The sequence below is a fragment of the Canis aureus genome, chromosome X (assembly GCF_053574225.1).
Source record: "Canis aureus isolate CA01 chromosome X, VMU_Caureus_v.1.0, whole genome shotgun sequence".
Classification (NCBI taxonomy): Eukaryota; Metazoa; Chordata; class Mammalia; order Carnivora; family Canidae; genus Canis; species Canis aureus.
The window spans coordinates 80,445,176-80,466,278 of record NC_135649.1 but is presented as its reverse complement, the minus strand read 5'-3'; the positions used below and the strand labels follow the sequence as shown (position 1 = coordinate 80,466,278).

Genomic DNA, 21,103 nt, shown 5'->3' with positions numbered 1-21,103 from the left:
GGCCTGGCCCAGATGCACGGCTACTGGAAGCAGGGCGGCTGAGAGCAGAGCCTGGAGTGGCTGCACCGCGGCGGTAAGCTGGACCCTGCGCGGCTGCACGGCGGTGGAGAGCAGGGCCCGACGTGGAAGCACGGCGGTGGCGGAGAGCAGGACCGGACTCGGAAGCACGACCTTGGGGAGCTGGGCCCGGCGCGGAAGTACGGCGGCGGAGAGCAGGGCCCGACACGGATGTGTGGCTGCGGCGGTTGCGGAGAGCTGGGCCTGGCGAAGAAGTACGGCGGTGGCTGCGGAGAGCTGGGCCCGGTGAAGAGGCATGGCGGCGGCTGCGGAGAGCTGGGCCCGGCAAAGAAGCATGGAGGCGGCTGCGGAGAGCTGGGCCCGTAGAAGAAGCATGGCGGTGGCTGCGGAGAGCTGGGCCCGTAGAAGAAGCATGGCGGTGGCTGCGGAGAGCTGAGCCCGACCCAGGCACATGGCGATGCTGGAGAGCAGGGCCTGGCGCAGATGCACGGGAGTGAAGAGCGGGGCCTGGTGCGGATGCACTACGGCGACGATAAGCAGGGCCTGGTGCAGATGTACGGTTGCGAAGAGCAGGGCCCAACCCGGAAGCATGGCCATGGAAGGCGGGGCCTGGCGGGGTGCCACGACTATTGACTGCAGGGCCTGGCCTGGCTGCTTGACTGCGGAGAGCTGGGCCTGGTCTGGCCTGACTTCGGAGGGCAGGGCCTGGCTGGGATGCGAGACCGCACAGAGAAGCCTGAGAACGGCGGCGGCCGTGGGGCTGAGACGTCGGAGAAGATGTTGGCACAGGCACGGGGCACTGAGGCCCAGGAAACAGACAGCGCCGCCGCGGAGGCTTCTGAGCTTGAGCAGTCTCCTCGTGGCTGGTCAGCTCCCTCCCATGGCCCTTCCCTGGGCTAATGGCCTGGGTCGGAGGCCCGCTGGCGGGGCCCACACCCCTCATAGCTTGCACCATGGTGGCCACGCTGCCCGCGTGTGAGGTCTGGAGACCTTGGCCTGCCTCAGGCACCACACATTTCAGCTCGGCGCGGGGACTGTGGCCACCCTGGAGGTTAGCTCGCTCCCTCTCTGGCACACAGCCCATAAAGGGCAGCCATGGGCCCTCGCCAGTGATCGAAATAGCACCCACGGCAGCCAGCGCGGAGGCGGAGGAACCTGCTGTGCCGCTGTGCAGGGCGCCACCACCTGATGGAGACAGGTCGCTCGAGACCGAGGGGACCGAAGCACCGGGATCAGGGTTGCTGACCCCGCAGGCATCGCCAGGAGCAAGGGCGACCTCATTCTTTGGCCCTGGGGGCACCTCACCCAGCTGTTGCTTCTGCGCCTTCTCCTTGGACAATGGGGTGGCCATAATGCTAGATTCTCGCTCAGAGACTCGAAAGCGTGGCTGCAGATGGCTGCCTAGGTAGAGTTCTGGCTGAAGCAGTGAGGAGGATGGGCGTGCCCTGGTCGGATTTTTGCTTTTGATTGGCCGGCTGGTTGTCACATGACTGTTGTCTTAAAGGGGGCGAGCCAACCTAGCTCCCGCGCGCCAAACCACAATAGTGCTCCACTATTGTGGGGGGTCGCTACTGCAGGCTCCACGATGTGAATTCCCCATCCATACCTTGACCCCTATGAGAGAGAGAGAGAGAGAGAGAGAGAGTGTGTGTGTGTGTGTGTGTGTGTGTGTGTCGAGGGAAGGGGTGGGGGCGGCAATGCTGTCTGTATAAACAATTTGAGTCACCCCAAATCAGTTCAGCTTGTCAGCATCACTCTGGTGGTTAAACTTTGAAGCAGTGGCTTGAAAGAAAACACCACACTGGCCAACAGGAGATACCTCTGTGCTGAGTGTCCCTCCTGGAATCCAGTCAAGACACTGGGCCCATGTGTGACTCCAGAATCGACAGTCCCAGAACGCCTCCCGGCTGGAGTCTTAAAAGCCGCCTGAAATCCAGAAATGGATGGGGCTCACTCTGTCATGCCTTGGGATGTTCAGCACAGCTGCCATGTACCAGAGGGGGAATTTGAAGTAACATGTTTCCCCCTGCCTTATCTCCTGAGGCTTGAGCTGGAGTTGCCCGAATTAAAGATAACATGGTCCTTAAATATACATCATCATTTGTATGGGCTGTATAGTAATCCACTGATGCATGTATATTAATTTATATGAGCCAGTCTCCATTCTTGGCTACAGTTCTCTATTATGCTGTGATGCACAGACTTAGAGTTTAATATTTAGACACTAATTTTTAGTCACTATTACAAAAATTATTACTGCGTACTCAGAAACCAAAACAGAAAAGCAAAGTGAACCTAAACTAGGATAACTAGAACCTAAATTCCCACATATCCATGGGTAAATATTGGTAATGTTTTAATTATTTTTGGTAGAGTGGCCATTTAAAAATAATTAGTAGTTATTGTTTCATAAAATGGAATTATTTATACATACTATTTTGTAACCTGTTTTTGGGTCTAGACAAGACACTTCCCATAACAAATAGGTTTCCACAAAGCCAGTTAACTACAAAATATTCCTTTTATGGAGGAAGCTTACATTTTCAAATACTGCTGTAATGATCAACACGTCTCCCAACTTTTTACTCTATAAACACATTAGTGTGAGACATATCCTTTTTGCTAAAAATTACCCATATCCTCAAATATGACCTCACTGTGAATAAATTCCTAGAAAATTCTAAAAAAAAAATAAAAAGAAAAAAAAAAGAAAATTCTTGATACAGGCCATACACACCTGTGATTCTTTGATAAAAAATATTGGTAACTGGTTCTCCTGAAACTTGCTGTTATAGCAATTTTCGCAGAGTAGAATGGATACTAAGTGGGACGGATGAGTAACTGGACTGAAACACAACTCAAAAATGGAATGGTATTTGGAATGTTAAATAATATAGAATGGAAAAGATTTGAAAAGGAATGCAGAATGGGACGAAGTGGAGACTGCAGTGGAGGTGAAATGGGAAATTGAATGGGATTGAAATGGAATGAAATATAATGGCAAAATGGAATGGAATGCCCAATAGAAATAAATATATAATAGCATATGGAATAACAGAAAAATATAATGTTATATGAAAAAGGAATGAAAAAAAAAAGAAAAAGGAATGGAGTATCATGTGAAATAAGTAAATAGAAGGAAATTGAAATAGGAAAGACTATAAAATGGAATAAAATAAGCAATGGCCTAAAATAAATGGACTATGAAATACTATAGATTTTGAAATACCATAAAAAGATGGAATGGAATATGGAATACAAGATTATGAAGGATAGAATGGAACTTGAATAAAAACAATGTGGAAAATAATGATGAAGTAAGGATGGACTTAAAATGAAGAATAAATGAATGTGTTCTGGTCATCTACCATTCTATAGTATTGTGGAGCAACATACATTTAATTATATTCATGGATTAAATAAAGCTAGAATTCAGAAAGGGTAGAGCAGGAATGGCTTGTTTCTGCTCTATGATGTCATTATCTGAGACCTCAGCTGGGAAAACTTAAATATCTGTGAGATCATGAGGGAAGGACAGCAATCTGTGATGACTCCTAGATTTTGGCCACAGTATCTGGGCAGACAGTGGTCCCACTTCCTGAAAAGGGAAGGCTTGCAGATTATGGACACAGTGGAGATTGGTGATCCTGTTCTGACCATATTGGCCACTATACCCTCTGTACTTGTCCCAGTCATTTAGGGTTATGAACCAACCTCACCTTATAGCCATTCTCTTAATTCTATAGGTCACCTTTCACTGGTTTCATAAGTCCAGTTTCCTCTTGGGAGTCATTTCAATTTACTCTCTGAGATCTTTTCTTTACTCTTTTCTGGGCTCTCAGGGCCTTAGTCATGATCCTAACTTAGTAATAATTAAAATACTCTCATCTATCCTTGTTTTCTTTATATATCATATATATATATATATATATATATATATATACACACACACACACACATACATATATCCTTTTATATATATCCTTTACATGAAAAATAATGTATACATAGAAAAATATATATAAAGGAGTCATATAATAGACATTCTGTTTATTGATTTGTTCTTCTCTAAAGATCTCAAACTTTATGTTAAGGAAGTCCCTAAATTCTCTTCTTTAGCTCCGTTGGTGTGTCTTCAGGGCCTTATCCTTCTTTCTCTGTGCTCTTGTTTAGAGATAGTGTATGTGTATGTATGTGCTCATAGAAAAAATATCTGGAAGGGTGAGTTTTATTCTCTCAACCTTATCTTCCAAATATTTTCAATGAGCATATTTCTTTAAAAAGTACAGCTGTTTGAACTTTTATTTCTTTTTGCTTGTTTGAACTTTTAAAACAATTTTAATGTTTGTGTTTTAAGCTGACTCTTAATTTCAACTCGGTTTGTGATCTCAGGGTCATGGGGTCTAGCCCCACATTGGGCTCCACACTCGGCACAGAGTTTGCTTGAGATTCTCTCCCTCTCCTCTGCACACACAGTTGCTCTCTCTCTCTAAAAAAATAAATAAATAAATAAATAAATAAACAAACAAACAACAACAAACAAAAAACCTTAAAAAAAGAATTAAAAGTCTTAAACATGTCCATTTAATGTTACAATTTCTCTTCTGGGGATTAATTCTAAAGAAATAACTTAGGGGCACCTGGGTGGCTGTGTCAGTTAAGTGTATGCCTTCGGCTCAGGTCTTGATCCCAGGGTCCTGGGATTGAGCCCTGCATCAGGCTCCCTGCTCAGTGGGGAGCCTACCTCTCCCTTTTCTCCCTGTGTTCTCTTGCTATTTCTGTTTTTCTCCTTCAAATAAATCTTTTTTTAAAAATATTTTATTTATTTATTCATGAGAGACACACACAGAGAAAGAGAGGCAGAGACACAGGCAGAGGGAGAAGCAGGCTCCATGCAGGGAGCCTGATCACGTCCTGGGTCAAAGGCAGGCGCTTAACCACTGAATCACCCAGGGATCTCCTCAAAGAAATATTTTTTAAAAATAAAATATTCATAGACTTACAATGTTATATGCTCAGAGGTGATTCTTATAGTGTTATTTATTTAAAATAATCTGAAACAATCTCACTTTGCAATAGGATATTGGATGTCCATTGAATAAACATACAGCTTTTTTTTAAGATTTTATTTATTTATTCATGAGAGGCAGAGACACAGGCAGAGGGAGAAGCAGGCTCCATGCAGGGAGCCCGACGTGGGACTCGATCCCAGGTCCCCAGGATCACGCCCTGGGCTGAAGGCGGCGCTAAACCACTGAGCCACCCGGGCTGCCCCAAACATACAGCTTTTATAGGATGTTTTTGAAAAAAAAATTTAATACCATGGGAAAATATCTTTGGTATACAAAAAGTACATGGTGTATATCTACTGATCTATATTTACATCTCTGTATTTTTTATCTACCAAGCTCTCTACATATATTAGAATTTCATTCACTATAGTGCAGTTTTTCTCAACCAGAGGCATTTTGCCCCTTGGGGGGAATTTTGAAAATGTCTGGAGAGAGGGAAAGGTACTAGTGGCATCTAGTATGCAGAAGAAAGGGATACTCTCAGTTAATTCAATGCATAGGAGAGTCTCTAACAACGTGCAGTTATCTGATGCAAAATGCCAAAGCTGTCCAGTTTGACAAACTCTGCTGTAGTGCATTTAGATAATTCAGAAAAGTTCAAGACAAAATTTAAATCACAATCTTTCTAGTGATTGATAACTATTATTAAAAATTTGATATGTGTATTTTCTATGATGATCTTATGCTTTTTAAACAGCAAAAAGATGCTTTTTGAAATTAATTCATTAAAAAAATCAAGCTACAGATGTTTTCACATGAAATATTTTAGTCATTGCTTAAGAACTTATATAACTTGGGCAGCCCTGGTGGCTCAGCGGTTTAGTGCCTGCCTTCCGCCCAGGGCATGATCCTGGAGACCCAGGATTGAGTCCCACATCGGGCTCCCTGCATGGAGCCTGCTTCTCCCTCTGCCTGTGTCTCTGCCTCTCTCTCTCTCTCTCATGAATAAATAAATTAAAAATCTTTAAAAAAGAACTTATATAACTTAATTTTAATTTTAATTCCTCGGGATCCCTGGGTGGTGCAGCGGTTTGGCGCCTGCCTTTGGCCCAGGGCATGATCCTGGAGACCCGGGATCGAATCCCACGTCGGGCTCCCGGTGCATGGAGCCTGCTTCTCCCTCTGCCTGTGTCTCTGCCTCTCTCTCTCTGTGTGACTATCATAAATAAATAAAAATTAAAAAATAAAATATTAAAAAAAAAGATTTAATTTCAATTCCTTTACATGGAGGAATATTCTACAAATAACAATCCATCTCCTCTATGACCTGATTCTCAACACTCTACTAAAAGCATTAATTTCTAAATATTTATATATTTTGCTTTAAAAAGTTGTGGGCATCATAATCATAATGTAACATTTCTAATATATAAAGGGCAATATGTTTGACTAACCAGGTCATGGTAATCTCACTACCACTCCAGTGACTGTTTTGCAAATGGATGTTTCCCAGTTGTAGTTTATAAGGTATAAATGTAAAATGCCTTGGGGTCTTTAGAGAAAGGTTTCTCCGCTCTTACCAAAAAAATAAAAAAATAAAAAATAAAATAAGATATAAATTGCTTACATAAAATTACTTAAAAATTATATATCATGTTGGAATTCATAAGTGAATTTGTACAATTGCTGGATATAAGGTTAATATTACAACATTGAGTAGTTTTTCTAAATATTAGCATAAAAATTATGAAGAAAAAATGTTATGCCTTTTATTATAGAATCAGAAAACATCACTAGGGACAAATCTAATAAAATAATCACAGGGGCAGCCTGGGTGGCTCATGGGCAGCTAGGGTGGCTCAGCGGTTTAGCGCCGCCTTCAGCCCAGGGCCTGATCCTGGAGACCCAGGATTGAGTCCCACGTCAGGCTCCCTGCATGGAGCCTGCTTCTCCCTCTGCCTGTGTCTCCCCCTCTGTGTGTGTGTGTGTGTGTGTGTGTGTGTGTGTGTATCATGAATAAATAAATAAAATGTTTTTTTTAAAAAAAAGGAATCACAGTTGGGCTCCCTGATAAGTGGGGAGCTTGCTTCTCCCTCTCCTACTGCCCCTCCCCCCTGCTTGTGTGTGCACATGCTCTATCACTCTGCTGTCTCTCTCAAAACAAAAACATCTTAAGAAAGAAAAAAGAATCACAAGATTGCTGCCCAGAAATCTGCATAACACTTCTGAGAGAGGGCAGCCCCGGTGGCGCAGCGGTTTGGCGCCGCCTGCAGCCTGGGGTGTGATCCTGGAGACCCAGGATCATGTCCCACATCGGGCTCCCTGCGTGGAGCCTGCATCTCCCTCTCCCTCTGCCTGTGTCTCTGCCTCTTTCTCTGTGTCTATGAATGAATAAATAAAATCTTTAAAAAAAAACACTTCTGAGAGAAATTAGAGAAGACCTAGGTGAATCAGAGATATATCATGCTTATGGATTAGAAGACAATATTATTAAAATTAAAGAGATTTCTTATCAAAATGTTCTAAGGCGTCAATATAATCCCAGTTGAAATTCCAGCTGGTTTTCTGTAAATGAAAACTGGTAAACTGATTCCAAAATATTTTTGGATATCAGTGATTTAAGAATAGCCAAAGCCATCAAGAAGAAATCTAATGGACTTTCACAGCCAGATTACATGGCCCATTATAAAGGCAAAATAATTAAGATAATGTGATTCGTGTACACGAATAGACAAATAGACTGATGGAACAAAGAGCCCACAGACACATATATGGTCACATATATATGGTCACCTGATTTACAACAAATGTACTAATGCAGTGGATAGTCATTAAAGTAAGTGGAGCTGGACTAATTGGCTATCCATCCATATGGAAAAAATTTAATTTGGCCAACTTATACACAAAAACTAGTTCCAGAAGACTATACACACACACTCATACACTCACATATAGTCTTCCCACATACATCCAACAAATATCTTACATACAGAAGAAAATAAGTGAAGAAGAAAAAAAGTAGATGCAATTAAACATTGGCACAATGTTAACAGGTACTTCACAAAATGGGACATCCAATAAAAATTGCCCAAACTCAGTCATCAAGGATATGCAAATTGAAATAATGAAATATCTATAAACATCTCCCAGGATACCCCAAATCACTACCAATATTGAAAGTTGGAGAAAATAGAAACTGGAACTATTAACTGCTGGTGGGAGTGTCGGTACTTCTGTGGGGGAAAACTGTTTGGCAGTATCAAAGCTGAGTTTATACATTTTCTGTAACCCAGCAACTCCATCTGTATTAGTTTTCTATTTCTGCATACTATATTACCACAAATGTGGTGGCTTAAAACAGTGTCTGTTTTTAGCTCACAGTTCTGTAGTTTCAGAAGTTCATGAGTGGCATGGCTGGGTTCTCTGGTCAGGGTTTTACAAGGTGAAATCAGCCTGAGAAATCAGTTGGCCAGTGCTACAGACTGAATGTTTGTGTCCTCTACAGTCTGCAAGTTCAAACCCTAATCCCCATTGTGATGGTATTTGGGGATGAAGCCTCTGGAAGGTAAATGGGTTTGGATGAGATCCTGAAGGTGTGGCCCCATGATGGGACTGGTGCCCTTATAAGGAGATGAAAAAGAACAGAGCCTGTGAGGTTACAGCAAGAGGGTGGCCATCTGCAAACCAGGAAGTGGGCTTTCATCAGACATCGAACTGCTGGCACCTGATTTTGGACTTGCCAGCTTCTAGAACTGTGAGAATGAAATGCTTTTTGTTTAAGTCACCCAGTGTATGGTATTTTGTTATAGCAACCCAAGCTGATTTAAGACAACCAGGCTGTGTTTCTTTTTGGGGGCTCTTTTGAAGAACACATTTCCTAGCTCATTTAGGGTATTGACAGCATTTAGTTCCATTTTTATCCCCTAGAGATTTCTCATAGTTCCTTGCCACATTCATCCCTCCAAACACCCCGACACAGATTAATCTCTCTGGAAGTGAACACTACATATTATACAAGGTCAAAGGTCATTAGGAATCATCTTAGATTAAAAAAAAAAAAAGGAATCATCTTAGAATTCTGCCTAGGACAGTGGGCCCTCTGGCCCCCAGGGATCCAGTCTGTCCCACATACAAAATTCATTCATCCCATTCCACAATTTCCAAATTTCTCATAGTAGTATGGCATCAGCTCAATTCCAAATGCTCACTGAAATCTCATCAGCTCAAAGTCTAGAATCTCATCTCAGTCATTTAAATCAGGCATAGATGAGTTTTCTGGGTAAAATCCATGCAGTACAACTCCCATGGCACAATCCCTTTCCAACTGGCCCTAGTGACACTAAAGTGACAAACAATTTTACTCTGACACACAGTGCTGGGACAGGCCTATAACATTATGATTTAATATGGGGCAGGGGGATGGGAATGGAAGGCAGAGAGGAGTTAAGAGTCCAAAGCAGTTTGGAAATTCAGCTGATTTCTACTAATAGTCTGTCCAAGGCAATCAGGGCTTTCTCTAAGGCCACTTAGGCTTTCTCTAGCATGCACCTCAAAATTCCTCCAGCCCTCGCCCACCATCCAGTTCCAAAGCCACGCCTACATCTTTAGCTGTTTGCAATGGTGGCACCCCACATTCAGGTACCAACATCTGTATTAGTATCCTGTTGTTGTGGAATAGATGATCACACCCATTTACTAGCTCACAGTTGTGCAGGTCAGAAGTCTGTGCCAGAGTGAGATGGCAGTGGACTTGCTGTGCTCTTTTCTGGAAGTTTTTAAAGGGAAGAGTCCCTTCCAAACACATCCATGTTGTCAGCTAAATTCGGTTCCTGGCTGCTAGAGGGCTGAGCCCCTTTCTTTCGCTGGCTTTTAGTCGGGGACAGTACTCCTCTCCCAGAAGCTGCTTTCAGTTCCTCACCATGTGGCTCCCTGTGAATACCTGCGAATGGCTCCAATCTCTCTTTCAGGTGGGGCCTCTGCCCTTGTAAGTGTTCCCCTGATTAGGTCTGGTCCACCAGGTACTATCTCCCTATCTTAAGGTTAACTGATCTGTGGCTTTAATTACACCTGAAAAATCCTTTTTACTATATAATTTCACATAATCATGGGAGTGCTAGCTCATCATCTGCACCCAATGGGAGGAGATTGTGCAAAGACAAGGGTCACTGGTCATCATCATAGAATTCTGGCTACCACCCAATCCATGTACGTATCAAACAGCATTGCAAACATGTTCTCCAAAACACCTGAATAAAAATGTTCACAGCATCATTATTGATAATAGTCATGAACTGGAAACAATCTGAACATCTATCAACAGCTGAATGAATACAGTGTTCTCTACTCATGGTAGACATACAGACACGAAACAAGCAAATATCCCTATATACATTAAATATAAACAGATTACCAAATCATAATAGTGGGTGAAGGGAACCAATTATAATTCTGTTTGTATAAAGTTTTAAAACAGGCAAAATGAATATATAGTGTCATAGGTCAGAATAGTGGTTAAGTCAGGTGTAATGACTAGATGAGGGCATAATATAGGTTTCTGGGGGTTCCAGTAATGTTCTATATCTTAATCTTGGTGATTCATGTTCTCACTTTGATTTTTTTAATAATAGTATTTTATACTATTTTTAATTTAAATTTTAGGTAGTTAACATATGGTGCAATATTGGTTTCTGGAGTAGAATTTAGTGATTTATCACTTATGTACAACACTCATCCGAACAAGTGCCCTCCTTAAAACCCATCACCCATCTAGTTCCTCCCCTGCCCTCCTCCTTCCATCAACCTTCAGTTTGTTCTCCATCATTAAAAGTCTCTTATGGTTTGTTTCCCTCTCTCCTTTTTTCTCTTTTCCCTCTTCCTATATGTTCAACTATATTCTTTCCTAAATTACACATATTAGCGAGATCATATGGTATTTGTCTTTCTCTAATTTCACCTAAAATAATGCATTCTAGCTCCATCCATGTCCTTGCAAATGGCAAGATTTCATTCTTTTTGATGGCTGAGTAATATTCAATTGTATATACATATATACCTCCTCTTCTTTATCCATTCGTCTATTGATGGACATTTGAGCTCTTTCCATAATTTGGCTATTGTTGATAATGCTGCTATAAATATTAGGGCGCATAGGGTGCTTGCTTGTTTTCACTTTGTAAAATATCATCAAGTTGTTGCCTATTATAATTTATGTACTCTTCTTTTTATATATTCTACTTCATTGACAAATAAAAGCTAATGTAAAAGGAAAAACCTTATAAAAGGCAAGAAGAATGGACATATACTTCAGACTCACAATCCCTTATAGGCAATTTTAAAATTGAAAATGTTTTGATAACTAATTTCCTGGACTCATTTGCCCATAAAATTTGACCTGAACTGGCATGAAGCTATTTGCAATCTTTATATATCTTAGTGATTATTTATATGTTTCACTGCAGAAATATTGTTGTATTAGATGTAATAGTATTATTCCAGATCCTGCTCTGGATCTTATAGAATGTATGGTGTATGAATTCTGAAATATTTAGTCCCAAGACTTTTAGATAAGTATACATATATAGTAGTAGAGAATTTTTACATTATTCTGTCAGCTGATGACAGATCAAGAACTGAACAAGAACTAAGAAAAACTGCAGTTTGAATTTATCGAATTCTTTGTTCAGCACTTAAGATGATTATATGATTTTTCTTGTCTTATTGGTATAATGGATTGTTAAAAGGTTAAAATATTCCTAATATTACACCATGCTCTCATGACCAGGAAAATACCAGGGTATGGTAGATTTTTACATATTGTTGAATTTTATTCAAACTTTATTGATAAAAATTTAATCTATGTTAATAAGCAAAATAGATCCATATTTCTCTATGTGTATAGAATATTATGACTTCCAGGTTTTGGAATCAGGGGTTGGACTCCATTAAATAAATTTGGAAGATTTCTATCTTTTCTTCTAGCTTCTAAACAACGTTTTTATTGTTTTAGGGATTTGTGATCCATTAAAAGAATGGGATGACATTATTCAACTTTCCTTGTGTATTCAACAGAAATTTTGGTTCCCAAGCCCAGTGAAAGAATCACACCATTTTCTGACAAAGGGGTAGGTATCAGAAGATGTGTATTCCAGGAAACAGAGAGAGAGTTACTACTATAAATAACATGGATGCTGACCTCAGATAGATTTGGGTGACTGTCCCCATTCCACCACTTACTTAGTGTATGACTTTCTTTTTTTTTTTTAGATTTTTTCTTTTTTTTTTTTAGATTTTATTTATTTATTCATGAGAGACAGAGAGAGGCATACATAGGCAGAGGATGAAGTAGGCTCCTTGCAGGGAGTAGGATGTGGTGCTTGATCCCAGACCCCAGGGTCACATCCTGAGCTGAAAGCAGACGCTCAACTGCTGAGCCACCCAGGCATCCTTGTGTATGACTTTCAACAAGTTAATCCTCTAAGCCTGATTTTCTTCATTTGGGAAATAGGAATTTCCTCTTGCATTGCTTATCCCAAATTTAGCCAAGTGTAATTTTCTCATTATTACTGAAGTTAATGAATACGCAAACCTGATGGAATCAAGAGTAAAATGTGTGGGGTACCTGAGTGGCTCAGTCAGTTAAGCATCTGTCTTTGGCTCAGGTCATGATTCTGGGATTCTGGGATCCAGTCCCACATCAGGCTCCCTGCTCAGTGGTGAGTCTGCTTCTCCCCCTGCTCATACTCATTCTCTCAAATAAATAAATAAATAAATAAATAAATAAATAAATAAAATATTTTTTAAAAAAGAGTAAAACGTGTTAATTTACAAATATTCACAATTAACATCAACAAGGGAGAGACAACCTCACATCTGTCAGAAGGGCTAAAATCAACAACAGAAAAAAACAACAACAACAGGTGTTGGCAAGGATGTGGAGAAAAAGGAATGTTTGTGCATTCTGGTGGGAATGCAATGTGGTGCAGCCACTGTGGAAAAGAGTAGGGAGGTTCCTCAGAAATTTAAAAATAGAACTACTTTATGATTCAGCAATTGCACTACTGGCATTTACCCAAAGAAAGCAAAAACACTAATTCAAAGGGATATATGCACCCCTATGTTTATAGAAACATTACTTTACCATAGCTAAGGTATGGAAGCAGCCCACGTGTCCATTTATTGATGAATAGATAAAGAAGATGTGGTATACTTTTACAATGGAATATTATTCAGCCGTAAAAAGAATGAAATCTTGCCATTTGCAATGCCATGAATGGAGGTAAAGAGTATAATACTTAGCGAAATAAGTCAGAAAAGGACAAATACCATATGATTTCAATATCATATGTGGAATTTAAGAAATAAAACAAATAAAGGTTAAAATAAGAGAAACAAATCAAGCAACAGACTCTTAATTATACGGAACTGATGGTTACCAGAAAGGAGGATGGTGGGGGATGGGTTAAATCGATGAGGATTACGAGTGCACTTGTGATGAGCACTGGATGATGTATGGAAGTGTTAAATCACTAAATTCTACACTTGAAACTAATATTAATATTAAACTGTACGTTAACTAACTGGAATTAAAACAAAAACTAAAAAAAAGGGAGGCAATAACTTTTAGGAATTGTATGCACGTTTAAGCAGTTAATTTTCCTGAAATTAAGCTGATTATAATGTATTTTTCTACATAGAATTTCTATATACTATTTTTATATAAAATGCATTACCTAGACTAATTTTCTCAAAATAACATACACACAAGATCTTTATTTTTTTAAGATTTTATTTATTTATTTAAGACAGAGTGAGAGAGAGAGGCCATTAGAGCAGCGGGGGAGGGGCAAAAAGAGAGGGAAAGGGAGAAGACGACTCCCCGCTGAGCAGGAAGCCAAACAGGGGAGTCCATCCTAGGAGCCTTCGGAGATCATGACCAGAGCTGAAGACAAATGCTTAACCAACTCAGCCACCCAGGCGCCCCCATACAAGATTTTTAAAGTTAAATAGTGACTCTAGCCTTTCATGAAATCACCCCCAGCCCTACACACCTCACTTCTGCTCTAGCTGAGACTTTCATCTTTTCTGTCTCTCCGAAATTTACCATATTATTTCTAAATCATAGCCTTTTTTTTAAATCATAGCCTTATATTGATTTTAGCATACTGCAAAAAAAAAAAAAAATGGCCACAAATGAGGACTTTTGGTTTCAGCGCCCTTGTGTGAAGAGGCTGGAAATCATCACCCCCTTTCCTATAACAAGAAGACTTTGTACAAACTGAATCAACTTTTTTTTTTAACCCATTGGAAAACTGAGGTTGCAGGGCAATCCTTAAAAACAGATTTAACAACCACGATTTGCTTACTTGGAGCACATGCGTCTAGAGCCATAAACATAGAACACTTAAATGATAAATTTGCTTAATTGTTTAAAGCTGAGCCTGTACTGCTAGGATAGTAAGGGAGCCTCCACGTGTTTGTAGGCTTTACCTCCAGTAAAAATGTTTCCTTGTCCAGGCAGTGCGGGGCGACGCCGTAAATGCCGGGGTCAGAGACAGATGCGTGGAAACTCTGCACGCCGCACCTGCTGCAGAAGCTGTGCAGCGCCGGGTGCGTGTGGGACCGATACGTGAGGATGCTCTAGGCGCCCAGCAGCAGAGTGAAGCGCGAGGCCGGGACGAGGAAGTGTCGATGCTGCTTCTTCCTGCACAGCCTGCAGCTGCAATCCACCATGCGCAGGTCTGCGGGCGCCCAGACCGCGAAGCGGACCGCGCCGCAGTGGCAGCCGCCGGTGCGATACACCAGGCCGGGGTACTCGAAGGTGTCCAGCAGGAACTTGGCGGCGCCCTCGCCGATGAGGCCCCGCCGCTTCCTGAACGTCTCCCGGCGCTACCGCTGCGCGCCCAGGTCCAGCTCATTGAGGGACTGGGAGGGCGCTAGGGCGGAGTATATGGCAGTGTTCTTTGTAGCCCTCTTCACTGGCCTGCTGGCTTTCTTCCAGCCGTGTTCTTTGCCACAGCCAAGCTGCTGACCCTGGCTTGGACTAACAGGCAGCCGTGCGCGCCAGGCGCCAGGACCCGTGGCTGAGCTGGTGAGCTGTAGTGAGGGTGAGGGTGGAGGTGGGCAGCGGGGAGAACCCGGAGCAGGGATCCCTGGGTCACTCTGTTGTGCGGTTGGGGGGCAGTCCTATTCCTTATCCTGAGTGTGGCATCCTCAGCCATAAATGTAAATCTGGCTAAGCTGTCACCCTGCAGTGCTGGCTGGAGGACAGAGGGTGGGGGGATGGGGGGTGGAAGTCCAGGGGAGTGCTTGGGTTCTAAGAACTTTTGGGGCTACCCTTTTGTCTGCATTACCACGGTTGCCCACTTGTTAAAAATGAGGCCAAAAGACCCTTCCCCTGACCCTAAAATAACTTTATTGGGATAACATGTTGGTAAGCTGTATTCATAGCCCCTTCTCCTAAGAGATTTTTTTTAACATGGTCTGTAGACACTGGAGATTGCCTATATCCTTGCTCAGTTTGTTACACATACCTGCCTTGGAACCATTGACATGACCCTGCAGTTTTCTGAATCCCAGTAATCTTCTATGAGAAAAAGGTAATTAATACACTATATGTCGAGTGTAGGGGGCAGTAAATTCAAGAACATATTTTAAGTATTTAATACAGCAGAAAAGAATTAGATTTATTATATCTATGTTATTTCTAAATTCGTTTCCCAATATTTTCCTTAGTTTTAAATTTTTTTATTAGATTTATTTTTAGTTTTCTTCTATGCTAAGATTTGGGAAGTATTCTGGATGCTGGATGGGAAAAAGCCCGCATAATCTGATCCTTCTCCTAAAGCATCTCAATTTTTAGTGTATAGCAAACAGATAAATTACATGAAAGGGTTTACCATGAAGAATTATCAGTCTTTTAGGGGTATTATGAGAATGTAAAGTAGAGACACAAAGGAAGAAGCTACATACTGGGATGGACTGGAGATGAGTGGCCAAAGAAGAAACAGGATACCAGAGAAAGCCATATCCTTATATGTGTGAAGTGACAATTCCACTTATCTTTGAGTTCATGTTCTTGATTCTATCAGTGTAATCCTGAAAAATATCTGTGCCTTTCACCCAAAAAATAAATAAAAAGAGCAGGGGGCTCTAGGAACACAAATGAGGACCATTTGGAAGTATTACTAAGTTTATTTTTCAAATGAGGGAACTGAGACACAAGATGGTCAGAATTTTCCATGGTCCCACTGGAAGTTAGTAATAAAGCTGATATGATCTAGATAATCTGACCCACTCCCCCATCTCTCCCCCTCCCCCCACTCCCCCTTTCCTCTCTCTACCCCTTCCCTCTCTCCTCTTCCCCTACCTCTTCCCCTTCCCCCTTCTCTCTCCTCCCACTCTCTCCCCTCTTCCACACTATACCCCCTCCCCCTCCTCTTTCCTCTTTTCCCCTCCTCCCTCTCTAGCCTGCCCCTCTCTTCCCCCTCCCTCTCCTTCCTTGCCCTCCTTCCTCTCTCCTCTTCTCCCCTCTCCCTCTTTCCCTTCCTCCCCTTCCTCCCTCCTCTCCTCCCTCTCTTCCATTCCCCTTTCCCCCCCTCCTCCCTCTCTCCCCCTTTCCTCTCTTCTCTAACCCCATCCCCCCTCTTCTTTCTCTCCTCCTCCTCTTCTCTCTTCCTCTTCCTCCTCTCTCTCCCTTGCCCCCCTCCCTCCCTTTTCCTCCCTCTGTCTCATCCCATGGTGCCTTGGCATGTCTCCTCTTTACTGGACCTTCTGCCTACCTTTTATAAGGACCCTTCTGATTACATTATAACCATCTGGACCGCCCAAGATAACCTCCTCATGTCAATATCATTAACTTATTCACATTTGCAAAGTCCCCTTTCCCATATAAACTAATGGAAGGATTAGGATATGGAAGTGTTTTTACATTTTACCATAATTTCTTGTCCCAGAGGCTAGCAAACCCTGGGCATTTTCACTCTCAGACTTGCCAAAGGTACTTCTATTGTCTTAGCCAGACTGAGATCAGACTTCCCCCTGCCAAGCCTTCCCATAGCCAGAACCTGACCCATTGGGATAGATGTGTCCTATGGGGAAAAGGGGAGTTTTATCCCAGTGTGATAAATAAGCTGGAATCTAGGTTGTATTTGAGAGTGGTGGGTTATTCATCCAGATTCTTACAAATCCTGCCCCAACAAGAGGCAGGGTTCAAAGGAGAAATATCCAAAGAGGACTGGCTCTCATATGTGGGGAGTCCTAATAACTACTTTCTTGGGTGCCCCTTACACTTTTATACCTCTTTTTCTTTCTTTTTTATTAGTTTCAGAGGTAGAATTTAGTGATTCATCAGTTGCATACACAGTACTCATTACATCAAGTGCCCTGCTTAATGCCCATCACTCATTGATCCCTTCCCCCACCCACTTCCCCTCCAGCAACCCTCAGTTTGTTTCCCAGAGTTCAGCATCTCTTATGATTTGCCTCCCTATTTTCTTTTTTTTTTAAGATTTTTTTTTTATGATAGTCACACACACACAGAGAGAGAGAGAGAGAGAGGCAGAGACACAGGCAGAGGGAGAAGCAGGCTCCATACACCGGGAGCGCGACGTGGGATTCGATCCCGGGTCTCCAGGATCGCGCCCTGGGCCAAAGGCAGGCGCCAAACCACTGCGCCACCCAGGGATCCCTGCCTCCCTATTTTCATCTTATTTTATTTTTCCTTCCCTTCCCTTATGTTCATCTGTTTTGTTTCTTAAATTCCACATATGAGTGAAATCATATATTTGTCTTCCTCTGATTTATTTCACTTAGCCTAAAACCCTCTATTTCTATCCACATCTTTGCAAATGACAAGTTTCATTCTTGTTGATGGCTGAGTAATATTCCATGGTGTGTGTGTGTGTGTGTGTGTGTGTGTGTGTATACATATATATTCATTCCACCTCTTCTTTATCCATTCACCTGTCAATGGACATTTGGGCTCTTTCCATATTTTGGCTATTGTGGACATTGCTGCTATAAATATTGGGATGGATGTGTTCCTTGGAATCACTATGTCTGTTTATTTTGGATAAATACCTAGTAGTGCAATTGCTGGGTTGTAGGGTATCTCTATTTAACTATTTGAGGAACCTCTATACTGTTTTCCAAAGTGGTTGCACCAGTTTTCATTCCCACTAACAGTACGAGGGTTCCCCCTTTCTCTGCATCCTTGCCAACATCTGCTATTTCCTGGATTGTTCATTTTAGCCATTCTGAGAGGTGTGAGGTGATATCTCATTGTGGTTTTGATTTGTATTTCCCTAATGGAAAGTGATGTGCAGCAGTTTTTTCATGTTTCTATTTGTATGTCTTTGGATAAAGATCTGTTCGTGTCTTCTGCCCAGATCTTGACTGAATTTTTTGGTTTTGGGTGTTGAGTTTGATAAATTCTTTATAAATTTTGGATACTAGCCCTTTATCTGGTAAGACTTTTGCAAATATCTTCTCCCATTCCATAGATTGCCTTTTAGTTTGTTGACTGTTTCTGTGTAAAAGCATTTTATCTTGATGAAGTCTCAATATTTTTGCTTTTGTTTCTCTTGCCTTTGGAGAAATATCTAGCAAGAAGTTGCTGTGGTCAAAGAGGTTGCTGCCTATGTTCCCCCCTAGGATTTTGATGGATTCTTGTCTCACATTTAGGTCTTTCACCCATTTTAAGTTTATTTTTGTGTGTTATACCTCTTTCATGTTTCATTCAAGTCTAAGCTTAGATCTCATTTCCTTTAGGAAAACTTTCATGGCTCCCTATCTGAATCTTGGATTGGTGCCCCCCATCAATGCCCACATCCTCTATTTCCTCTATCATACTCCTAATACCTATTACTTATGTTTTTAAAATGTATTTAAATTATGACATAGTTTTATTTTCAGAATATTTATTGATTATATATGTTACCCATTTTTGGTAAGTAGTTAACTTGGCTGAAATCAAATGGAAAATTCCATCTCCACTGTGGTGTAGTAAGTGCTCAAATATCAGTTCAGGTTTTTTTTTTTTTTTTTTGACCCTCCTTTTTTTAAAGCATTATTTATTTTTGACAAATAAAAATTATGTATATTTAGGGTATACATTGTAATGTTTTTATAAATGTATGCATTGTAAAAAGATTGCCATAATCAAACTAGTTAACATACTTATCCCCTTCCATAATTAACTTTTTTGTGGGTAATGCAAACAGTTGGGATACTCCTTTAGCAAGTTTCAAGTATATAACACATTATTATTAACTATAATTGCCTTGTTATACATTAGATCACCATAGCTTATTCATCTTATAACTGAAAGCATGTACCCTTTGATCAATATCTCCCTTTTCCCCTTACCACCCAGACTCTGGTAACTACCATTCAACAGACTGTTACTATAAGTTAAACTTTTTTCTCCCTTTTTTTTTAAGATTTTACATATAAGTGAGATTATGGAATATTTGTCTTTCCGTGTCTGAGCTATTTCACTTAGCTATTTCACTTCCAGGTTCAGATGAACCTGTTGTCCCAAGTGCAGGATTTCCTTCTTTTTAAAGACTGGATGATATTCTATTGTATATAAGTATCCACATTTTTTCATCTATTCATCTCTAGATGGACATTTAGGTTTTTTCCCAGACCTTGGCTACTGTAAATAATGCTACAATAAATATGGAAGTATAGCTATATCTTTGAGATGGTTATTTTATTTCTTTTGGATATATACCCAGAAGGGGGATTGCTAGATCATATAGGAGTCCTATTTTTAATTTTTCAAGGAACCTCCATACTGTAGTCCATAATGGCTGCACCAACTTACATTCCTACCAACCATGTACAAGGGTTCACTATATCCTTATCATTACTCCATACCCTCATCACTACTTACCTTTTGAATTTTTGCTAATACTGTATGAAGTGTGAGGTGATATCTCATTGGAGTCTTCATCTGCATTTTCCTGAAGATTATTGATGTTGAGCACCTTTTCATTTACCTATGCCTATTTTTCTTTTCTGGAAAAAATGTGTATTCAAGTCCTTTGCTCATTTTTAATTGGGTTACGTTTTTTTAGCTATTGAGTTACATGAGTTCATTATATATTTTGGATATTAACCCCTTATCAGATTATGGTTAGCAAATATTTTCTCCCATTCTATAATTTGCCTTTTCTCTTTTTTTAAAAAATGATTTATTTATTCATGAGAGACACAGACTGAGAAAGAGGCAGAGACACAGGCAGAAGGAGAAGCAGGCTTCTTGCAGGAAGCCCAATGTGGGACTCAATCCCAGATCCCGTGATCATGAACTGAGCCGAAGGCAGGTGCCCAACTGCTGAGCCACCCAGACGTCCCTACCTTTTCTCTCTTTTATTGTTTCCTTTGCTATTCAGAAACATTTTAGTTTGCTGTAGTCCAACCTGTTTATTTTTGCTTTTGTTGGCTGTGTTTTTGTTGTCAAATCCCTCCAAAAATCATTTCTGCATTTGGGTACTCATTTTAGTTTTCTTTTAGGTCTTTCAAATTTTCTGTAAGTTTTTTCTGTAAATTTGAAAATTTTCAAAATTAAAAGTTGGAGGTAGATATTTAGTTCAGTTGTCTGGCATCAGCTATAATCCAACAAACATAGAAACCAATTATCTACTAGTTTCCTAAATATTATATTGAAACTTATGAATTGTTATTAACAACCTCAAAGATGCATCACATGCCAAGGCAGAAAACAAAGAACACACGAAAAAACTCATGTATGCAACTTGGATAAATGCAAGTATTAATGCTCACTCTAAAAGAAGGGATCCCTGGGTAGCGCAGCGGTTTGGCACCTGCCTTTGGCCCAAGGCGCGATCTTGGAGACCCGGGATCGAATCCCACGTTGGGCTCCCGGTGCATGGAGCCTGCTTCTCCCTCTGCCTGTGTCTCTGCCTCTCTCTCTCTCTGTGTGACTATCATAAATAAAAAATAAGAAGAATTATTTATAATTTAATAGTGGAAATAAATGTTTCTAAGTAAATAAGTACATTATTTTCCCTTGGGAGGAGACATCCTCTTAAGAAAACAACTAAATA

At 41.1% G+C, this 21,103-nt stretch overlaps 1 long non-coding RNA gene and 1 pseudogene across 2 annotated transcripts in view; both read right to left on the bottom strand.

Moving 5' to 3' along the window:
* The window catches only part of LOC144309004 (uncharacterized), a 54,555-nt gene extending 45,916 nt beyond the window's left edge, over positions 1 to 8,639 (bottom strand). For both annotated transcript variants that reach the window (XR_013375155.1, XR_013375154.1), the window contains exon 1: positions 8,410 to 8,639. This is a non-coding gene — a long non-coding RNA (uncharacterized LOC144309004). The remainder of the gene's footprint in view (positions 1 to 8,409) is intronic.
* A 5,378-nt stretch (positions 8,640 to 14,017) lies between these two features.
* LOC144308919 (centromere protein V-like protein 3) lies at positions 14,018 to 19,992 on the bottom strand (annotated as a pseudogene).
* Between the last annotated feature and the right edge of the window lie 1,111 nt (positions 19,993 to 21,103).